The following is a 7,893-nucleotide window of genomic DNA, read 5'->3' as shown; positions in this document are numbered from 1 at the left end:
CTAAGCAATTGGTAGTACACTGCAGTAACAGGTAAGGGAAGCTTTAGTAATTTAATTTAATATATGTTTGATCTGTATGACAGTAATGAATTGTGATGGATGTCTGAAATGTATGCATTATGCGAATTTTGAATATGCGTGATGAAGCAGAATTGAAATGGATGTATATCAGGAATGTTGTATGAAATTATGCAGTGAATGAAATGTATGAGTTGTAATGTGATTGATTCTGCATAATTTGGAATGATTTTGATCTGAACTGTATGTTGATATGATATGTTTGAAACTGGAAGATGAAAGATTCTGTATTTATGGATTGATAATAGGAATTTTGGAATGCATGAGATTTATGTTAAAGATAAATTCTAAGTTATGAATCGTATGTAAAACTGTGAAATTCTCGTGTTTGAAAATCTGGAAAGTCTGATCTTTTCTGATTGATGGTGTACGCTCGTCATCGAACGGTCTTATACCGTTCGGTTTCACTGGACAATAACTTAGAGTAATAATTCTTTCATTTGGAGAGGATTTGGATCGAGAACGAGCGTTATTTGTGTGCAGAGTTAGGTTTGAGCGTTCGGCTCAACTTAGCGTGTCCAACCATTTAAAAATTAAATTGAAGGGTATTAGTACGCTCGGTTTTGTCCACCAGCGTTCGTCATAAGTGGCGCTTAGTATTATATTGAGCGTTCGCCCAAAGGAACTCTCGATCTTAGATTGAGCGTTCGTTCCAGTTAGCGTTCGGTCTGATACTGAACGTTCGTTTACATGCGCGTTCGTTCCCATGAGCGTTCGTTCTATTTGGTGCTCGGTCATTGACTGGCGTTTGTCCTAAGCAGTGTTCGGTTTTATAATTGAACGCTCGTCCTATCCTGGATTCGTGAGCGAACGTATATGGTGTTCGTCCAAATTCTTATTTAACGTTCGGTTTTTTTTTTTATGACAGTGTTCAGATCTGAATTTCTTTCATATTCTGGTTATCTATTGAAATATATCTAAATTATACTTATCCTTTTTATTCAATCTCCAGTATTATACTTAGAATTATTCTAAGTATTATTCAGATCTTCTTGATTCAATCTAAATTAAATTCTTAAGTGTTCTTAACTCACGTAAATGGATACAGATTCGTTTCTTTTGTTCAGAAACGAGGCTACAGTGCACTGAAATACAGTCTTCTTGATCTATTAAAGAGTAACTTGTATTTTCAATTAAGAGAGTGGAACACAGAATGAAAATTTGTATAAGAGAAATGGTTATTATGTGCGAATGGTAAATTGGAATGAACTCTATTGGATTGGATTGTGAATGAGCGTTTCAAGGAGAAACGTCTCCATGATGTGAATATGATGAGTAGTGTAGTATGACCATGGTAAAGCTGCTGATGGCTGTTCATCCTGATATTCCGTGAGTGCTCATCCTCATGTAGAGGGGAGTAGGTCATGTGTGGGAATGGCAGGAGGCCCTAGTCCTATTGAGTACTTTGGACTGATAGGGTTAACCTCGGGTGGCAGCTGATGGATGTTCCAGTTACTACACCACCCGGGTGCAAGAACGCCTGTAGATACATGGCATCATACAGTCCGGACAGTCTTTAATTATGAGGATTTGAATGAGTTACTGTATGCTTGGATATGTGTTTAATATTGTATGAACTGCATGACTTATTTTATAAGTTAAATTATGTTGATTTTATTGAATTAAATTACCTAAGCTTACCCTTGCAATTTCCTTGTGTTGTCTACTGTTTCTGTATGTCCGTCTTGTCAATGCAATGATCATCCGTTGTGGATGTGAGCAGATGGTGAGGTACCCCTGGAAACAATGCTGGAAGAAGAAAATTTGGAGGATGCCAACTTGGTAGAAGTGGAGGTTAAAGCTGAACAGTAGCTTGTTCATTATTTAGAAACTGCTAACGTTATTAGGTGCTGTATTGTAATACGTTCGGTTAATAGTTTTGTAAGACCGTTCGTTCAGATTTTGAAGCATAGTAGTTAGTCCTTCTGTATAGCATTTAGAGACGTTAGGTGCTTAGTTCTGCAGAACGATCGTCCACAGCTGGTTTTGTATTTTCAGTATTGAATTCTGAACAATGTAAATTTGCTGTACGTTCAGTTTTAAATTTTGAGCAGCTGTTGTAAATCTGTAAGACTGCACTGTATTTCTGTAAATGTGATTAGTTCTGGTTAATGGTAATTATCATTTATTGGGATGTTACAAAAATTAAATTTCCAAAATAAAAAATATAAAATATTAACAAAAAAAATATACAATATATTAACAAAAAAAAATTAATATACTAACGTAACATAATAAAGCAAAAAATAAAAAAAATAAAGCAATAAACAAAACCTAAAGCGTAGATCTAACTGCGGCTAACAGCGAGCGGCTAACAGCGAGCGGCTAACAGCGAACGCAGATCCAACTACAGGTAACGCATATCGAACTACGGCGAACGCGGCTTACGCAGATCCAACTGCGGTTAACACGAAACGCAGGTCCAACTACGGCTACCTCTATCCACACTTCCAAGTGCGGCTCTCATCAGCCAACTGTGGCACCCCTATCCTCACTTCCACCGTGCACAAACCCAGGGGAATAGACCAAGCATACCAAGATTTTTTTAACAGAAGCAGATCAACCATTTCAATAGAGCAAGAGCAACCATTTTTTTAACAGAAACAGACCAAGCATTTTAAATGAGCTAAGAGCAAGCATTTTTTTAACAGCATTTTTTAAATGACAACAACCAACCTGGACGCCAATGTCAAATGTGTGAGAACAATTACTCCTGCTGCTACAACTCACCACACAAAACCAGCTACCAAACTAGGGAGGGGAAGGACCACTCAACGAGACAATATATGAGGGAGGAAGGGAGGACTGGAGGAGCGCCTGAAGACAATAGAAACAAAGGGGTATAGGCTTTTTTACATATTAACTGCGGTAAAGAGAGGAATGGAGAAAAAAAGGGTGTAGGGTTTTTTTATATGCGGCATAGGAGGAGGCAAGAAGGGCTGATGGTGCTTCGTTATTTTTATTCTTCAAATGGGTCAGCTTTTTTTAAAAAACAAAATATTCTCTCACAAAGGTATGACAGGGGTTGAGTTGGAAATAGAAAGAAATAAGGAGGTGCATGATGAAGTGAGTGAGGTGCACGGAGAACCTCTCTAGAGTTAGAAGCTTACATTCGTATGAGTAAAAAACCTACAAGATTTATTAAATTGAATTGTATTGTAAAAACATCTATGAAAATAATCCTTTATGGATTTATAAGTAATATGATTGATTGCATATTTTGAAGAGAATACAAAAATTTAACTATTAATTCGATTGAGTTAAATGGTAGGTAGACCGCGTATCAGGTTAATACTCAATTAATTACATGTTAAAAAAATAACAAGTTTAATTAATAATATTAACTTTACCTTCAAGTTATATTTTCTAAAATTAATCTATTCAAATATCATTATAAAATTTAATCATTTAAAATTGTCATTATTTAATATCTATCAAAGATAAAAATAAATGATATTTTATTTTCCATTTATTACATTCAAAACAAAAACTCCTAATTATATCTTTTAAAGAAACCTATATTAATACAGTAAAATTATAAAATTAATTTTGTTAAAAAAATGTCAAAAATATTTATAATTTAGATCTTACAATAAGATTTAAAAAATCAACAATTGTTATAGTTTTTTCATGTGAGATCAATCTAAGTCGTAAGTTACATTATCTTGAATCATTAACTCACATCATTTACTCAGAGTTTAGTTAATATAAACCAAAAATAAAAATTTATAAAACAATGTGACTGATGAAAGATATTTTCATAAAATAAAAACAAATTAACATAAATTAGGGAACAAAACACAATCTACCATGTATATTTTAACAAGATACGAGGATCCAACCGTTGAAACTCTTGAAATCTAGTGACACGTGCGCCTAAGAGAACTTTGTTAGTGTGGACCGCGACGTAGGATATAAAATAGTGTTTCTCTATTATTAAAAGTTTAGAATGTGTAATAATGCGTAGCAGACTAACAGTGTTTGAAAACGACGTGGTTTAATATAATAACTATTGTTCCTGTTTTGCTAAGTTGAAAATGACGCGGTTGCTTAAGGATCAAGGGTCTTCATTCTTTTATTGGTTAAAGAAAATCCACAACAATGTATACATAATTAAATTAAGCAAATTACCATTACATTCCCTAATATTATCTCAATTTATTATTTTTTTTTCAAGTAATAAATTTTTGTTGTTAAATATATTATCTTTATTTTATATTTATCTTTTATCTTTAATTAGTTTATTATTATTTTTTATTTGTATTTTGGATTTAATCTATATTTATTTTATTATAAATAAATGATCTTATGTGTATATTTAATACAAGGGAGATTAATCTCATACATAATTTTTACTATATTTAACATAACATCAGAGCCTAATGTTTTTTTGAGAAATATTTTGTTGTTGTCTCTATCACTATACCCACTGCTATCGAGCTCATCCTGTCGAGCTGTCGAGTTCATCCTATCGAGCTACTAAGCTCATCCTTTCCAACTGTCGAGCTCATCCTTTGTAGTTGTTAGGCTCATCCTCTCAAGCTATCGAGCTTAAATTGTTATGTTGTCGAGCTTGATCAAATTCGGTCTATTATACTGTCAAGTTTGGCCTGTTAGGTTTTTATGCATAATTTAAGCCTATGAATTCATATGTAGTTCTAAACGTTATTTCTCACTTCAGTTCTATTTTTCACAAACAACCTTAACAGTCATAACTAGTTAACCAACAATGGAAACTCTTCTTCTACTTCAATCAATAACCCAAAGTTGGACACCTATTACTCTATTACTCAAGGTTCAATATATTATGAGATTTCAACATCTCAATATATATGGACCTACCCAACACCTAAACCTACACCTAAAAGTCAAGTGTTTTCTAATGCAATCACTAACGAGTAGAACCAACACATTGTTACCCTAATCTAACACACCAATACACATAATCTATTGTAAGTTGAGTTATTCAGAAAAGGATGTTGTACTAAAATGATTGTTGTATGATCTGAGCATACACAACAATTTACATCAAACTGTAAAGAACAAAAAGATTAAATGTCTAAGTTTCTGGTTACAATGGATACAATCTCTTAGTCCCCTTAGAAGATGATTCAAATGTTTTTCCCCTGTCATTAATTGACTGTTTTTGCGAGATAAATAACAATGAACTACCATACAATAAACCTAGTTTTGTTATAGTCTTAGTCCGAATTCAGATGGATTTGGCCTCACTATACTACAACAATCTAAGGGAGGCCCAATGGATTTTTTTACTCAAGGACAATACATGATTTTCTAACTAGAAAATTCTAAATGGTCTTTTCATCAACATTAAAAGCACAATTTCAACTAACACTCATTGTTTCTTTTACTGAATAGAAGGAAACACAATTTGCCAACAAATCAACTCAATATTATGTCTCCAAGTAGGATTAACTATACTAGAATTACCAAAACTGAATCAGTTAGATTGCACCCAATTTAAGTCCAATTTGATATTATATGCAAAACACATTACATTGAAACAATTAGCTGCACAAAAATAAACCAAATTAGCTTACTAAAAGAAAACCTAACTTCCATCGATGGAAGAATGTCATAACCTTCTTTGAGGACCAACAATGCATAAGACGAACAACTGTTTTGTAAGGAGGAGTGTTTTTAAAGTGATGCACATCACATATGGAGGCAGAAATGAGCGAAGATGAGTGGAGCGAAATCACAAACGAAGGTGATGGAAGGGAGAAACCTAGACTCAAGCGAGGGGAAGGAGAGACGATGAGACTGAGAGGCTGAGGGGCAAGGGTAAGTGAAAACCTATGAGAGAAAAAACAAACTTTTTTAATCAATTTTATTCCACCAATTATTGATGGATCGATCTACCGATAATAACACCTACTTTACTTACAATATTACCGACAAATACTTTTAGAATAGTAAATATATATATATTTATCGTCGAAATTATTAACAAATATTTTTCGTCAATAACATAACTAAAATGATTCATTGATAAATCCATCAAGTATGGTCAATAAAATATGATCTATCAATAATTATCTATCAATAAATACCATATTTCTTACTGTATTCTAGTGTTTGTGGTTCTTTTAGAAATGTGGTATTTACATTTTATTTTTTTTGAAAAATTTTGAACCACTTCTCGAAGGATAATTAATACACTAGACATATGTATATATTTCCACACTCTTTATTATTCGTTACAAATTATTGCTGACGTAATTTGTAGTATAATTTATGCCAATTAAGATCAATATATGTCTCATATTATTATATATTTACTATTTATGTCTTTCCTACCATTTATTTATGTATGTATTAATGGTAAGTGAGTAGTATAATGCCTATTAATGAATAGTAATATTATTTATTTAAATTTAATATATGTTTTTGAGAATTTCTTATGTTTTGGAGAAGTTATATTATAATCTTGCTTAAAAAATTACAATTATGTTTCGGTGTACATTTTCCTATGTGTCTCTGTTGCTCCTGGATGTCTGGAATGCTTGCATTTCTTCAATTGTTGTCCTTCATACTCGCCAAAGGAGGGGGAGGTACCTGCAAAGATACTCCGACGCTCAAGTCAGATATGAGTTATGGAGCTGAAGCTCAGAAGAGAGTAATTGGATACTGCTCTGAAGTATTATTCAGGATCTCTAGAGCCTAAAGAGAACGTACCTAGACTTTTGTCCTGTCATTGTATTTATAAGCAAAATAAAAATAACCACCTTACCTACAAATGTGGCTAGTGGCTTTGACAAATATCTTAACTGTCTAAAATATCTAAGATATTTATGTTATTACATAAATATCCTTACTACCTAACATGCCCCCCAAGTCCGAGTTAACCGTTCTGTTTTATGAACGTGGTAACTATAGGACTTATGAGTTTGAGGGAGGTTGTGTTGGGGAGCGTGTTTGTGGTTGTCGTTTATGTGTGGATTGAATGTTTTAAATCAAGGATGACCGAGCAATTGCGTTTGATGAGCCAAATAGAGGCCAAGACGAATGGTAAAAAGCTGGGTTGGCGAACGCTTAAGAAACAAAAGGTCGAACGTTCGTGCACCTGGGTTCGTGAGGCCGAACGGCCAACTTCTTGAAGGCTCGAAAACATGGATTGACGAGCGCTTGTTGATGTGGATTGACGAGCGGTATTTGAACGCTCGTTGCAATGAATGTCGAGCGATATTTGGACGCTCGTTGACATGCATTGGCCGGCGCTTCTTGAACTCTTGTTGATATGAATTTGCGAGCGATGTTTGAACGCTCGTTGACATGCATTGGTGAGCGCTTTTTGAACGCTCGTTGATATGAATTTGCGAGTGATGTTGGGACGCTCGTTGTACTGAATTGGTGAGCAGTTTTTGAACGCTCGAAAACATGGAATGTCCAGCGAAGTTTGGACGCTTGTTGACATTTGATTGTCGAGCGTTGAGGCCGAACGACGGGCTGAGTGGACGCTCGTTGACAATTGAATGTCGAGCGTTGAGACCAAATGACGAACGCCTTCGATGTTGAACGACAGATTCTTTGAAAGTAGATGTTCTTGGGCGAACATAAGCTAGGCTATGGGGATGGCCCCCTAAGTTTGATTGTTTGGGTGTTCTGGGGCGAACATCTACCAGCGGGAGTGTGTCCCTTTGTTCGATGCACCTGGGTGTTCTAGGGCGAACATCGGCCAGCGGGAGTGTATCCCTTTATGCACGTGTTGTTTGATGCACCTGGGTGTTCTAGGGCGAACATCGGCCAGCGGGAGTGTATCCCTTTATGCACGTGTTGTTCGATGCACCTGGG

General features: G+C 34.8%; 1 long non-coding RNA gene across 1 annotated transcript; it reads right to left on the bottom strand.

The window, feature by feature from the left end:
- Positions 1-2,251: 2,251 nt before the first annotated feature.
- LOC148202849 (uncharacterized) lies at positions 2,252-3,047 on the bottom strand. The gene is made up of 2 exons (XR_015784652.1): positions 2,755-3,047; positions 2,252-2,572 (listed from the first exon to the last, which is right to left on the bottom strand). It is a non-coding gene; the product is annotated as an uncharacterized LOC148202849 (long non-coding RNA).
- Between the last annotated feature and the right edge of the window lie 4,846 nt (positions 3,048-7,893).

Source organism: Vigna umbellata, chromosome 3 (genome assembly GCF_029865625.1).
Source record: "Vigna umbellata cultivar VRB3 chromosome 3, Vumbellata_1.0, whole genome shotgun sequence".
In the NCBI taxonomy this organism is placed as follows: domain Eukaryota; kingdom Viridiplantae; phylum Streptophyta; class Magnoliopsida; order Fabales; family Fabaceae; genus Vigna; species Vigna umbellata.
Note: the sequence above shows the minus strand (reverse complement) of the source record. Positions and strands in the feature narration are given on the sequence as shown.